This window comes from Castor canadensis, chromosome 6 (assembly GCF_047511655.1).
Source record: "Castor canadensis chromosome 6, mCasCan1.hap1v2, whole genome shotgun sequence".
Taxonomy (NCBI): domain Eukaryota; kingdom Metazoa; phylum Chordata; class Mammalia; order Rodentia; family Castoridae; genus Castor; species Castor canadensis.
The window spans coordinates 7,550,441-7,564,082 of NC_133391.1; the positions used below are offsets into that span (position 1 = coordinate 7,550,441).

Genomic DNA, 13,642 nt, shown 5'->3' on the forward strand with positions numbered 1-13,642 from the left:
AGGCTGGGCCCCGACTGTCCACCTCCCTCTGGGGGGGCTCTTCTCTCTTTTCTGCCTGCTTCAGGGCCTGTAGTGCACCTCCATTAAGGTAAATCTGATGATTCAGATTACCTCATACATAGGTGTTGTCTGGTCCAAGCAGGGAACACTTCCCACTGCCCTTTGGCTTGTACCCCTAGTCATGAGGGCAGCTCCCAGATTGGCTCAGATTCATACTGGTCCCCAGAATCTCAGTATCTCAGGGGCCGAAGGTCACCGGGGCCTTTTTATGTCTGAGATTCCCTGGATGATAATCATTTTGCCAGCTTCCAAGAGGTGTGAAGGGCAGGTGGAACATTCAGCTCTCTGATGCCAAGGCTGAGGACAGTGGTGTTCTGTCTGCTGGCCCTCGTACCCCAGCTTCTGCTCAATCACACTGCTGCCAACATGGGTAAGTGACCCCAAAAGCCTGCTGCCTTCTGAAACTGCCCAGCCCCAGGCAGGGCTGCCTCCTGGTACTCAGGTGAGGAATGCCTTCCATATGGATGACATCCTTATGCCCCCTCACCCTCCGACTTCCCTTTCTCCTCATGAACTTTAGGTCAAGTGCAGGGCTTTTGGACTTCCTCCCAGTTGGCCTTTCTGAGCTGTTACCTCTCCAGATGGTGAGAGTTAATAATATCTACTTGTTTTGGTATTCATGGCCATGGAGAACAGGCTCAGGGTAGTGGGAAATGACAGTGGGTACTGGCCAGACCTCCATCCACCTCCAGAGATGGAAGGAGGGGATCCAAGGAAGAAACTAAACCCACAGGTTTCAGCATTCCTACCTACCAGAATATCACTCTGGGAGGGCCTGAGTGGAAAGAAAGAGGACTTGGCCAGGTATCAGAGGCTCATGCCTGTAATCCTAGCTCCTTGGGAGGCTGAAATCAGAAGGATTGAGTTAAAGGCCAGACCGCAGCAAATAGGTCTTTGTGAGACCCCATCTCCAAAATACGCAGAGCAAAATGAGCTGGAGGTGTGGCTCAAGCACTGGAACTGCTTTGCAGGTACAAAACTCTAAGTCCAAACCCCAGTGCCACAAAAAGGTGGGGAGTGGAGCTTAGAGACAGAAGGGGAGTTCTCTTCCCCAGCCTTACAGTTGTCATCTCAGCAAGCCCGCCTTGCACTTTGCTCTGCCTTGAGCTCACTTTCCCAGGAAAACTAGGGGCTTCTGGAACCCAAGCCACAGCTTTTGCTAGCTCTTCTCTAAGGACACAGGGTAGGGAAGGAGAGGAGTACAGCTGACATAACCCTTGACCAGGGGTCCTCTATATTTTTGTTGTTGTGGTGGTACTGGGGTTTGAACTCAGGGCCCACACGAGAGCCACTCCACCAGTCTTTCTTTTTCGAGGGGGGGGGATGGGATTTTTTTTTTTTGATATAGGGTCTATTGAACTATTTGCCTGGGCTGGCTTCAAACTGTGATCCTCCTGATCTAAGCCTCCTGAGTTACTAGGATGACAGGTGTGAGCCACCGGCATCTGGCCTACCAGAGGCCTGTAAATGGGGGCATTTGAGCCACTAAAGGGCCTCAGTATGGAAAAGCTTTCCTGGTGTCCTCTCATCCCTCTACCACTCTATGTTCTTTTTCCTCTAATTCTCCTTTCTCTTTTTCTGGGTTCTCTCTTTCTTGATCTTTTGATCTCCCTTGCTTCCTCTTGACCAATTCCAACTTTGTGACTCATTCATCTTTAACCTGAGTCTTCCCCTCTGTAAAATGGGAGCTTTCAGACTCTCCTCTCCTGCTTAGCAGGATTCTGGAGTTCTCTACCCTTCCTCTAACCCTGTGTGAATCTGGCATTAGCTGGCCTCTAAGGCCCTAGCCAGCATTGAGTAGCATCTGATCCTTACATGTCCCCTCTCCAGGGACCCAGAGCCCCACCTGTCCTTAAAGCCATTGAACCGGGGATGATAAAAAAGGGTGTAGGCCTGGAGAAAGAATTTAGTGACTTCAGCCCAGCCCTTCCTGGAAGATGTCCTGTCACCTTCCCATATTTCTGGATATATAGCATATAAATGAAACAGTGCCCTCTGGGCTGGCCCTGCCCTGTACAGCTTTGGCAAGTGCCTTCTGCTCTCTACACCTATTATGAATATGACAAAGGCCTGGGGTGCAGTCACCTGTCCACAATGTGTATCCCGCTGCCCTTCCTCATCTCCATGTCCCAGGCATTATACCCACCCCTTGTTCCTATCACCATCCCACCTTTGGGGCTGTCGGATGGTCTGGAATGACCTGGGCATCTTACAGCAATGGAAATTTATCATATCACAGTTCTGGCTAGAAGCTTAGGTCCCAGGGCTCAACAGCAGCATGACTCCTCTGAAGGTGGTAGGGGAGGGTCTGTCCCAGGCCCCTTTCCAAACCTCTGCTGGCTGCTGGCAATCTCTGGTACTCATTGGCTTGTAGATACATCACCCCAATCTCTGTCTTCTCCTTCCTGTGACATGCTCCCTTGTACACATATTTGTGTCTGTGTTCAAATTTCTCCACTTTATAAGAACACCAGTCATATTGGATAAGGCCTATGCTGAATGACCTTAGTCTAACTTGATCACCTGCAAAGACTATATGTCCAGCCAGGGTGGTTGCTGGTGGTATAGAATGTAATTCCAACACTCCTCATATTTCTGGGCTGAAGTAAAGCATGCTGGACTCCAAGACTGGGTCAAGTCTTCTTCTACTTGGACCCTTGGACAGGCCTCTTAGCCTCTGTCCATGTCTCTTCTCCTGTGTGAAGTGGGGATGACACTAACTACCCTGTGTACTCCAGGGTCCCATGACAGTTCAAAGTAGACAATGTCTTTGAAAACACATTTGAAACTGTAATATGCTGATCAAGTATGTGTGGTTGACTAGCTGTCTGTTTCAGGGACCTGGTCTAATGGAGGGCAATGGATAGGAGATGTCTGTGTTTGCCCCAGTGGCTTCACAGGAGAACAATGTCACTATCTGGTCAATATCTGGCAGAATGGGGTCTCCTGGGATGGGATCAGGTGCCCGTGCACCAGCCTCTACTCTGGACCAAGGTGTGAGAATATGGTTGAAAGCACTGAGATAGGCAAGTGAGATCCAGGGCCCTCCCCTCCCCAACACCAGGTCCAGCAATCCACATTAAACACCTACTCCTGCCCCACCATGGTTCAGGCTGAGTTTGGCTTCTTCTGGGCCTATTGTTTCAAGCTAGTTTTATGAAAATTAAAAACACTAAAAAAGAATAAATCAGTAAGTTATATTTTGGAACAAAATTCAAATTTGGCACAGAATTTTATCATAAAATATGCTTACAACAAAGTAGTAGATAGCAGGTGTGGTGGCACACATCTGTAATCCCAGCACCCAGGATGCTAAGGATCAAGAGTTGAGGCCAGCCTGACCTACATAGTGAGACTGTCTCAAAAAACAAAAACAAAAAGAAAAACATATGTCCAAATACGGTCACTTTCTGAGGTCCTGAAATTGTAACAGAAAGGAATGAGAGGAGACCACACAGGTAGGAGAAAGGAATTTATTTATTTACTTCATTAATTTATTTGATTCTGGGGATCCAATCCAGGGCCTCCCTCATGCTAGGTAAGTGCTCTCCTACTGAATGATAGCCTCAGTCCATGGCCTTTCTCTAAAAAGGAGTTGCTATTAGTCAGAAAAAAGTGAGAGGGAGGGAGGTAGTGGGTGGACCCAGAAGCTCTTGCCTCCTTCTCTTCTCCTTCTCTTCCCAAACCAACCCCTCCGTGCCCTCCAGTGAGAAGCCAGCTGCCTCGTCTGCTGGGCCCCAACCTGAGATCTAAATGAACTCTTTCATATTTAACTTGGATAATCTATTTCTCTGTACTTGATCAAAATTAAGGGTGATACAAACCCCACAAAATAGTGGCTGCATAGTTGCTTGTGAATTTTCTTTCACTCTCAATTTTGATACTAATAAAAACAGTCAAATGACAACCAACAAGAAAACATAGTGGAGACTATGACATTGACTGTTCATTGTGACTGATGGTTTCAGTCTCCAGCCCTGTCCAAGGCCTGGCCCCTTCTCTCATCTCAGTCCCCCATCCCCCACTACCACAAAGCTAGAGCTTCCTTTGCACTTCATCCTCTTCCCACCACTCATGGGTCAATTAGTGGGGTCAGGGTCTGCTGGGAAGTGTCGGGGAAGATGCTGAATGTGAACCTTTGGACTCCTCTAATTGCTACAGTTTATCTAAAGACCCAGGAACAGGCAGGGATGGGATGGGGTGGTTCTAGGAAGCTCTGTTGCCTGGCCTAGGCCATAAGGACAATGGGTTCTGGCAGCCATCAGGCACACTTAGCCACCACCAAATCTTTTCCTCCCCATCCCCAACCCAGCCACTAGCATCTCATCAACCAAGAGACTTCAGGAAACTACCAGTAGCAAGATGATGACGGACTTGGGCCTCTCACCTGGCTCTAGGCGGCATTGACTGTTATTTGCAGGGATCAATGAAATATGAACCCGCAGGGCCTTTTATTCAAAGATTATTAAGAACTCCAATACAAGAGCATGAAACCAAATGAGAGACCTTCTAAACACAGGGTTTTGCCAGAAGGATGCTCAGCAGCTAGGCAATCAAAAGCTGGAGGGCTCAGGGGTAGAGCACATGTTCAGCACACATGAGGCCCTGGGTTCAATCCCTAGTCCTCAAAAAAACCCATTTTGTTTTTAAAAACATTGATTAAAGCATACCTTCCTAATCATAGTTTATTCCCCTACTTTGTGCAAACACCGTGGGAGGTGTTTGAAAACGTTGGTGTTTCTTTAAGCATTTTTTGGTCTATATTTCAAAATGGGGATTAGTATAGTGTTTTTTTGTTTACTGGTTCTTTTTTTTTTTTAACATTTCTTTAACCATTTTTTCAACATTTTGACCTAGGAAAATGCTGCATCAAGAGTATAGTATATATTTTAAAATTTCTAAAACAGTTTTCAGAGCTACCATAATTTTTACACTTTTAAAAAATTAAGCCACTTTTAACAATCCTATATTTTACACTTACAAAAATGTAAACTATAGATTCAACATATTGTATATAATATGTACACATACATGTAATAGCATTTTGCACACAAACTTATACTTTTTTCATCAGGTTTTTGGTTGTTGTGTTTGTAGTGCTGGTGTTTGAACTTAAGAACTTGGGCTTGCTAAGCAAAGTTCTACTACTTGAACTGTGCTCCCAGCCCTTGTTGCTTTTTCAGATATTTACTTGTGTATTTTACTCTTTTTTGTTAGCATACATCAATAGTACAAAGGGGTTTTATGATGATCATCCTGTCGATGTGTGCAATGTACTTTGAGTAAGTTCATCCCCTTATATTCCTTTAATCCTCCTTCTTCAGACAGTGTTTAGTGGGTTTCATTATGCTACTTTCCTGTACATACATATATATATATATATCATATATAGTACATACTATATTATAGATAATGTACTTTGGCTGTCTTCACTCCCAGTTACCTCTCCTCTGCCCCTCTCCCTTCCCACTGATCCCACACAGACAATCTCCCTTTCACACTCATCATAATTAGTACACTTTTGACTCCAGCTCTAAGCAAACAACTGTAAAAAGTTTCAACTGATAGAAAAATTAAGACTTTCAGCTGCCACTTCTTCCTCTTTTTAATACATGCTAGGCTGTTTGAGTCATGTTTATAGTGTTTCTAAAGCAATCTTATCTGTTCCTGAGCTATTGGATTTTAAAATCATTGTAAATTAGAAACAATCATTAATCATAACAAATTTATAATAATATAACTTTATTAGTATTTACATTTTAGTGTAATTTTTCACTATTGAAAATAATAAAAATTCGATTAGTTTGCATCATTCCAGGGTGGAAGAAGGGTAGTCAGTGAGGGAGGCATTGCTAAAAGGAAGATGGAAGCCTTGGAGGCCAAGGCCGTGAGTTTGGGGTGTTGTCTAATGATGTGTTAATTGCCTGGGGTTACTTTAATAAAGTCTTATAACCTGGGTGGCTGAAATAATAGTTACATGTTGTCACACTGTTCCAAAGACTGGAAAGTTCAAGGTTCTTCTCCTGAGTGCTAGGATTAGCGTGCCACCACGTGGGGCTCACTGATTGAATTTGTGTGTATGTGTGTGTGTGTGTGTGTGTGTGTATGTGTGTGTGTGGTGGGTTTGGGGTTTGAACTCAGGGCCTCACACTTGCAAAGCAGGTGATCCACTGCTTGAGTCACATGTCAGTCCCTTTTTCTCTGGTTATTTTGGAAATACTGTTGGAAAAACTATTTCCCCACAGCTAGCCTGGATATATGATCCTTCTGATCGCAGCCTCCTAACTAGCTAAGATTACAGGTGTGAACAACCAGTGCCTGACAAAATTCCCTTTTCATTTAATCTGAACACCTTGACTCCTTTCTTCATGTTTTTCTTTTTTGTGTTTGGGGTTTGTCAAACTTCTTGAATCTGTGTACTCACATTTTTTCATTGAGTTTGAAAATTTGGGGCCATTATTTTTTCACTTATTTTTAGTTCCCTGTTTATCTCCTTCGTTTCAGTGACTATAGTTATCATAGATAATTGATAGATAGATAAATCTATCTACATCTATCTCTAGATAACTATATATCTATAGAAATATAACTATATATCTATATCTATCTATCCATCGATCTATCTATCTTGCAAAAGTGCAAGACCGTATCTCCAAATAATTAAAGCAAAAAAGGTTGGGGACACGGCCCAAGTTCTAGATCACCTGCCTAACAAGTCAGAGGCCCTGAGTTAAACTCCAGTCCTGCCAGAACAACAACAACAACAACAGAACCCCAAAACCCAAAAAAACAAAAAAACAACCATGCTGATCCTTGTTCTGGTATGCAGTTAAGTTACTAGGAAACAGTTTGATTCTTTTACTTTCCCCCACCCCCGACTCCTCCCTTCCCCCCAAACCCCCTGGCTTCCGGGCACAAACTGTCTGCCCTTATCTCTAATTTTGTTGAAGAGAAAGTATAAACAATAATGAGAAGGACAAAGCATTTTTGCTAGTTGAGATAAGGATAGCTATACAGGGAGATTCCTAGCATTGCTTCCATGTACATATGTGTTACATTCTAAGTTGATTCTTCTGGAACTGACCTTTTCTCTAGTTCCTGATCCCCTTCTCCTAGTGGCCTCTATCATTTTAAAGTTTCTGCATTAGTTCTTTTGCACTGAGGACATGAAATACTATCATGTTTTTTGGGATTCTTACCTATCCTCATACCTCCCTTGTGTGCTCTCGCCTTATCAGGTGATCAAAGTCCAATCACCTCGCTGTATTTGCCCTTGATCTAAAGTCCTTAGGTGGGTCCAGCAATATATATATATCCTGGAGCTGTATTTCCCATTATTGAAGCAAAACTGTCCCAACTACTTTATCCAATGCTTGTGAACTTTGAGTTTCTCCTGTTTGGCTAATGGGATTAGCACTGTTCACACTGGTGTGAGAGTTCCTTCTACTCTTTTCCAGTGGTTATCTAATTGACCTCTGGTATTTCCCTCATAAACAGGCACTGATCAGTCCTGTGGGTAATGCTCAAGGATAATCCATTTCTTGTTTCCAGATTTCCCTGTACCTCACTCTGATGCAGTGACTCTGTCCTCTGAAATCAAGCAGCTTTGGTCTCCCAAGATTCTTGTCACCAGCATCTCCTCAACTCAGGAGGTCTGCTTGGCTCCATCTGTTTTTTACCTCCCTTCACTGCCTCCTGGAAACTCTTTCAAGCCAATAACCTGGGGTGATTGTAGGCTGGTCTTCAATTGCTTGCCATCTCAGGAATCGCTGTCCTTTGGTGTCTGATATCCTGTGTGTCAAAAAACCATTGTTGCATATCTTTTGTATGGTTATATGGTTACTGAGGAGAGGGGACAGTGATCAGGTAGAAATCCAATCCTGTTACCCCATCTTGGCCAGAAACAGAAGCAAAAATAATTGCTTTTATGACAACCTTTGCTTAGGGTGTAATGCATTCTCCATACTTGGCTAATTAAATTCCTTCAAACATTTTCAACTCATTTATAAAATCGTATTATATTGTATTGTAATATTGTATTTCCTATTTAAGGACTTAAGTTGTCTGATTAACAAATGAAACCTTTCCAAGTAATTATCAAAGTCCACAATCTAGTAAATGTGTGTTTAAAAACTACTGTAACAACAGAAATGGAGGTTTCAGCTGGGCATGGTGGTGCACACTTGTAATCCTAGCACTGGAAAGAAGGAGGCAGGAGGATCTCAAGTTTGAGGTTAGCCTGGGCTACACAGCAATGGCACCTGCTTAGCATGGCAGAAAGCAGAAGGGAAAGTGGGTGCTTATAGAAGAGGTGAACCATGAGGGTCAGCTCTGCTCTGAAACAGCCTGCTCTGGTAGTACTACTTCAGTCCCTCCAGGAAGGTATCAATCCCTCTTAATGACTAATCAGCTCTTAAAGGCCCTGCCACCTGGCAACAGCATTACAAGGGTAATCAGATTTCAACCTGAGTTTCAGAGTGGACAAACCAGAACTCCCCAAGTCTCTCAAATGAATACACAAGTATGATGAATCTTAAATTCTGTTAAATGTTTTAATACTTCAAACCTTAGCAAGATTTTAATGTAACATGACAAGCCTGAATCAGACACCATCTTAAACATTTTAAATTGCTGATTTCCTTGTCCCCCACTTGGGGAGACAACTGGGCCAATATCTGTCCCTAGTGCATTATTTTTGAGGTCAATAAATTATAGCAATAAATAGCAGGATCAGGTAGGGGGTATTTTCTAGCAGGGTATTAAATTTTCCCTGGTAGATAATTAAAGTGGGGTTACTAAAGCTGGGGCATCCTAGGAAGGGGTGCTGGGCAGCCTCAATTCCCAAGCTTCTCCCATCCCTTGTTTGCAAAGTCAGACTGAGGATCTGCTCAGGTCCTTCTCCATTCCCTCTTTCCTAGCATCCATTTAACAGGTTCAGTAACATGGGCCCCAATGTGACTGGGGAACAGGAAGACCTTGGTCCCTTCTGGGGGCACAGCAGAGCTGAGAGCCCAACTGCTCCTCTCAGTCCTGGTAGTGAGGTAGAATCGTAAGTAGTTTTGATTTGCATTTTCCTGCTGGATAAAGACACTGAATATTTTTACATGTATTTATTGGCCATTTGCATTTCTTTAGAAAAGTGTCCAGTTCCATTTATTAATTGGATTATTTGGTTTGATGTTTAATTTTTGAGTCCTTATATATTTTAGATATTAATCCCATTGGATGCATATATGCTGTAAGCTGTCTCTTCACTCTGTTCTTTCTTTTGCTATGAAGCTTTTCAATTTGCTATAATCCCATCTGTTTATTCCAATTCTTTTTTTTTGTCAGTACTGGGAGTTGAATTCGGTGCCTTATCTTGCTATGCAGACACTCTATCAGTTGACCCATGCCATTGGCCCTTTTTTTGAGATAGAGTTATTTTTGAGTAGGGTCTTGCTTTATGCCTAGGCCAGTCTGAATCGCAATCCTCCTGTTTGTGCTCCTTTGCCTGTCATAGGATTGACAGGCATGTGACACCATGCCCAGTCATTGGGTTGAGATGGGGTCTAGTGAACTTTTTGTCCATGCTGGTCTCAAACCATGATTCTCCCAATCTCTACCTCCTGAGTAGCTAGGATTACATGCTTGAGCCACAGTGCTCTGCCCATTTGTCAATTTTCGCTCTTATTTCCTAAGCTTAGGAAAGTTTAGGACTCAGGAATCCTATTCAGGAATTCATTACCTATGCCATCCATGTTGAAAATTCTCCCTTATGTTTTCCTCCAGTACTTTCAAATTTTAAGGTTTTATATTTAGATGTTTAATCCATTTTTACTTGACTTTTGTCCAGGACTTTGGTACACAGGGATCTAGTTTCAGTCTTCTTCGTGTAGCTATCCCAGCACCACACATGGAAACTAGGGGACAAACAAAACCAAGGTCATGAAGCAAAAGGGGAACAACTAGGGAGGTGTAAGGGGAAGGGAAAAAGGGGAGCAGGAATGGGAGATAAGAAAGAGTGATAGAGGGAATGGATATGACCAAATTACATTATATGCATGTATGGAAGTATCACAATGAAACCACTTGTTTTGTAAAACTGATATATGCTGATAAAAATTGCTATGGCACAGAATGGACTGGAGGTGGCTCAAATATAACCTTGCTTTGCATGTGTGAAGCCAATTTCAACACAGTTCCACCAAAAAATTCTATGGCAAGGTTGGCATGCTTTACTAATAGATCATCTCTCTCTCTCACTCTCTCTGTCTCTCTGTCTCTCTCTCTCTCTGTCTCTCTCTCTCTCTCTGTCTCTCTCTCTCTCTCTCTCTCTCTCTCTGTCTCCCTCACCTGTACTGGGACCTGAACTAAGGCCTCAGGCTTGCTAGGCAGGCATTCTACCACTTCAACCGCTGCCAGCCCTTTTTTGTGTTGGGTATTTTAAAGACAGGGTCTCAGAACTATTTGCCCAGGCTGGATTTGCACCACAGTCCTGCTGATCTCTGCCTTCTGAGTAGCTAGGATTATAGGATTGAGCCACTGGCACCTGGCTATTATATCCTAAACATTAGAAATATATTAAATCCCAAGTGTAAAGAGATTGTTTAATATGAAATTATTAATATTGTAAGTTTGAATTTCATAAGATTGACTAGAGCAACTCTATTCTTGGGGCTCTTCACTTATTGGCTAGGATTTTTAAAAACTCTGCTTTAAAAATAAGCTCAAAATGTATTGTATTTCAAACATAGACTTTTTTCTCATTCATATAAAGATTCAAGTCAAGCACCCCTGATTGTCAGATGTCTTTCTCTTCTGTGATGACTCTGGGACCTAGGTTCCTCCTTCCTGAGGTCTCATCTTCCCTCCAACCTCCTCACCATCTTCCTCTACCTGTCAGAAGGAAGGAAGAATAGGTGTTCTGAGTCAGGCTCGGAAGTTGCATCCATCCATAGGCTCACATTCCATTGGGAAGGATCCAGCGACTTGTAAATATTTTCACCTCTGATTTCTACCTGGGCAGGGGCTCCCATTCCTACACCTGTGCCACTTGACATTGCTCCACCTCAAGATCTGTAGAAGCTCAGCCTAACCCTCCACTTCTTGTCTGACTCCTGCGTTGGACAAAGTTCATGCCTGATTCCTGACTGGGCTGTTATCCCACTGGTCTTGTGATTGAGGCCTTCCAAAGCAGGACATGGAACTCAGAGGTTTTGAAAGAAGGAAGAACCCAGAATGGAAAGGAGGATTGTGGCTTCAAGAAACCAACTGCTTTTTCTCTTTTTCAGATCTCATCGAGAGCAGAGATGTGTGGGATGGAGGAGGGTACAACTCCTGCGAAGGCTCTGAGGAGTCCCAGTGCTGGAGGCTTTCGGGAATCAACAAGACAGGTGAGGAAATGGTACTCTGCAGACCAGGAGAAGGGGCTCATTCTAGAAACCAAGGAGTGACCCTGGCAGAGTGGCAAAGACACCAGACTTAACAGGCTATGCCACTGGTGTATTAGGGATGAGGGAAGACACATGGAAGGAAGGTGGAAGTGACAGTCAGGAAGAGTGAGAAGGGGATTGGGTAGAGCTCAATTTATAAGAGCCCAGAGGGAAGGTAGGAAGTACAAAAACAGAGATGACTTATTCCTGTCCAATTTGGGAAATTAATCCAGAAGGCTTCATCTCTTTGAACCAAAAGTCAGGAAACAAGTCAAATACAAACATAATTTCTCACACTACATCACAGAGCAACTTGAAGGAATGCCTGAACATTCCGCAATCCTTACTGAGACTATTACCTTGGGGAGAGTGCCTACACTCAAAAATAAGTACAAAATATTTCTTTAAAAAAAAGTGATTTAACCAATTCAATTAAACTAATCCCCCTGAACATTTATTGCAGGTTTTACAAATGACACAAGAGCAATAATACCCAAAATGATAAAATATACACCAAATCAACTTATTCTATTGCAAGTATTAATGAACAAATAACTGATACTACACAAGCAGAAGGAAACACACAATCATCCACTACATCAGGCAACGGCACACAAGAGTCCTCATGTACTGATGCCAGCCAACATTTCAACACTCCTGTTGTAACAATCCTATCTGTTGAGGAAAATGGTAAACCAACATCCTCTCTTAAAACTGAGGTCAGTTAACAGACCAAGGTTACTCCAAAAACAGAAGGAAGCACTCCATCATCCAGGACTCTGGTTAGTAGCACTTGGTTAACAACTTCCAAAGAGATCAGAACACCCTACAGCAGTCCTACTGATACCACCATACCCTTGGGAACTGCTATGGAAGCTAGAACTTCTACAAATGTGGAAGTGTCTAGCACCCTTGCTCTTACAAAAGTAGAAGAAAGCAACACCAAAATCCACTATTCTATCCAGGTCAACTTCATTTAGCACTTCCACAGAGGGTAGCACACCCTCCAGTTCTCCTGTTGATACCACCATACCTGTTGGGAACTATGAGTGAAGCTAGCATATCTACAACTGTGGAAGTAAGCAGCCCTAGTGTTCCTACAACAACAGAGGAGAGCACACAGTCATCCACTGCTCCAGTCAGCAGCACCCCAGGAAGCACCTCTTCTGTGGTGACCACACCATCAACCACTCTTCTTGAAACCAGGACATCTGTCTGCCCCTCAACTGAGGCCAGCAACAGTCCTACAACTGTGGAAGGGACTAACAGCACTGTTAGTCCAAAAACAGAAGGAAGCACTCGGTCACACATGACTTTGGTCAGTACCACCCCATTTACCACTTACACAGAAATCAGCACACACTCCACTACTCGTGGTATACCACCACATGCTTGGGAAGGGCTAAGGAAGCTAGCACTTCTACAACTGTGGAAGTGTACAGCATCCCCACGCTTACGAAACAGAGGACAGCACACAAACATCCACTACTCCAGTAAGGACAACCACACTTACCTCTTCCACAGGTTTAAGCACACCTACCTGTACTCCTGGTGATAGCATCACAACAGTGGGATAACTAGAGAAGGTAGAGCATCTGCAACTGTGGAAGTAACAAGCACCACTGTTCCTCCAGCAACAGAAGGGAGCACAAAGCCATCCATCACACTACTCAGCAGCACCCCAGTAACCAATTCTACTGAGACGACTACACCCTCCACAAAACCTGTGACACCATCACACCTGTCAGAATTCCTAGTGAAACTAGCACATCTACAACTGTGGAAGTAACAAGCACCACTCTTCATCAAACAACAGAAGTGAGCACACTGCCATGCACCACCCTACTCGGCAGCACCCCTGTGAGCACTTCTGCTCAGATGTCTACACCCTCCACAAGTCCTGGTGACACCACCACACCTGTGGGAACCACTACTGAAGCTGGCACATCTACAAGTGTGCAAGTGATGAGCACTGCTGTTCCTCCAACTTCAGTGGGGAGCACGCAGCCACCCACCGCTCTAGTGAGCAGTACCCCTGTAAGCACTTCTCCCGACATCACTACACCCTCTGCACGTCCTGGTGACACCAGCACACCGCTGGGAACTGCCACTGAAGCCAGCCCTTCAACAACTGTGGAAGTAAGGAGCACTGCTGTTCCTGCAACGAC

General features: G+C 43.8%; 1 long non-coding RNA gene across 1 annotated transcript; it reads left to right on the top strand.

The window, feature by feature from the left end:
- The first annotated feature begins 309 nt into the window (after positions 1-309).
- On the top strand, positions 310-13,310 carry LOC141423846 (uncharacterized). The gene is made up of 3 exons (XR_012448617.1): positions 310-430; positions 11,334-11,435; positions 11,938-13,310. It is a non-coding gene; the product is annotated as an uncharacterized lncRNA (long non-coding RNA).
- Positions 13,311-13,642: the final 332 nt, after the last annotated feature.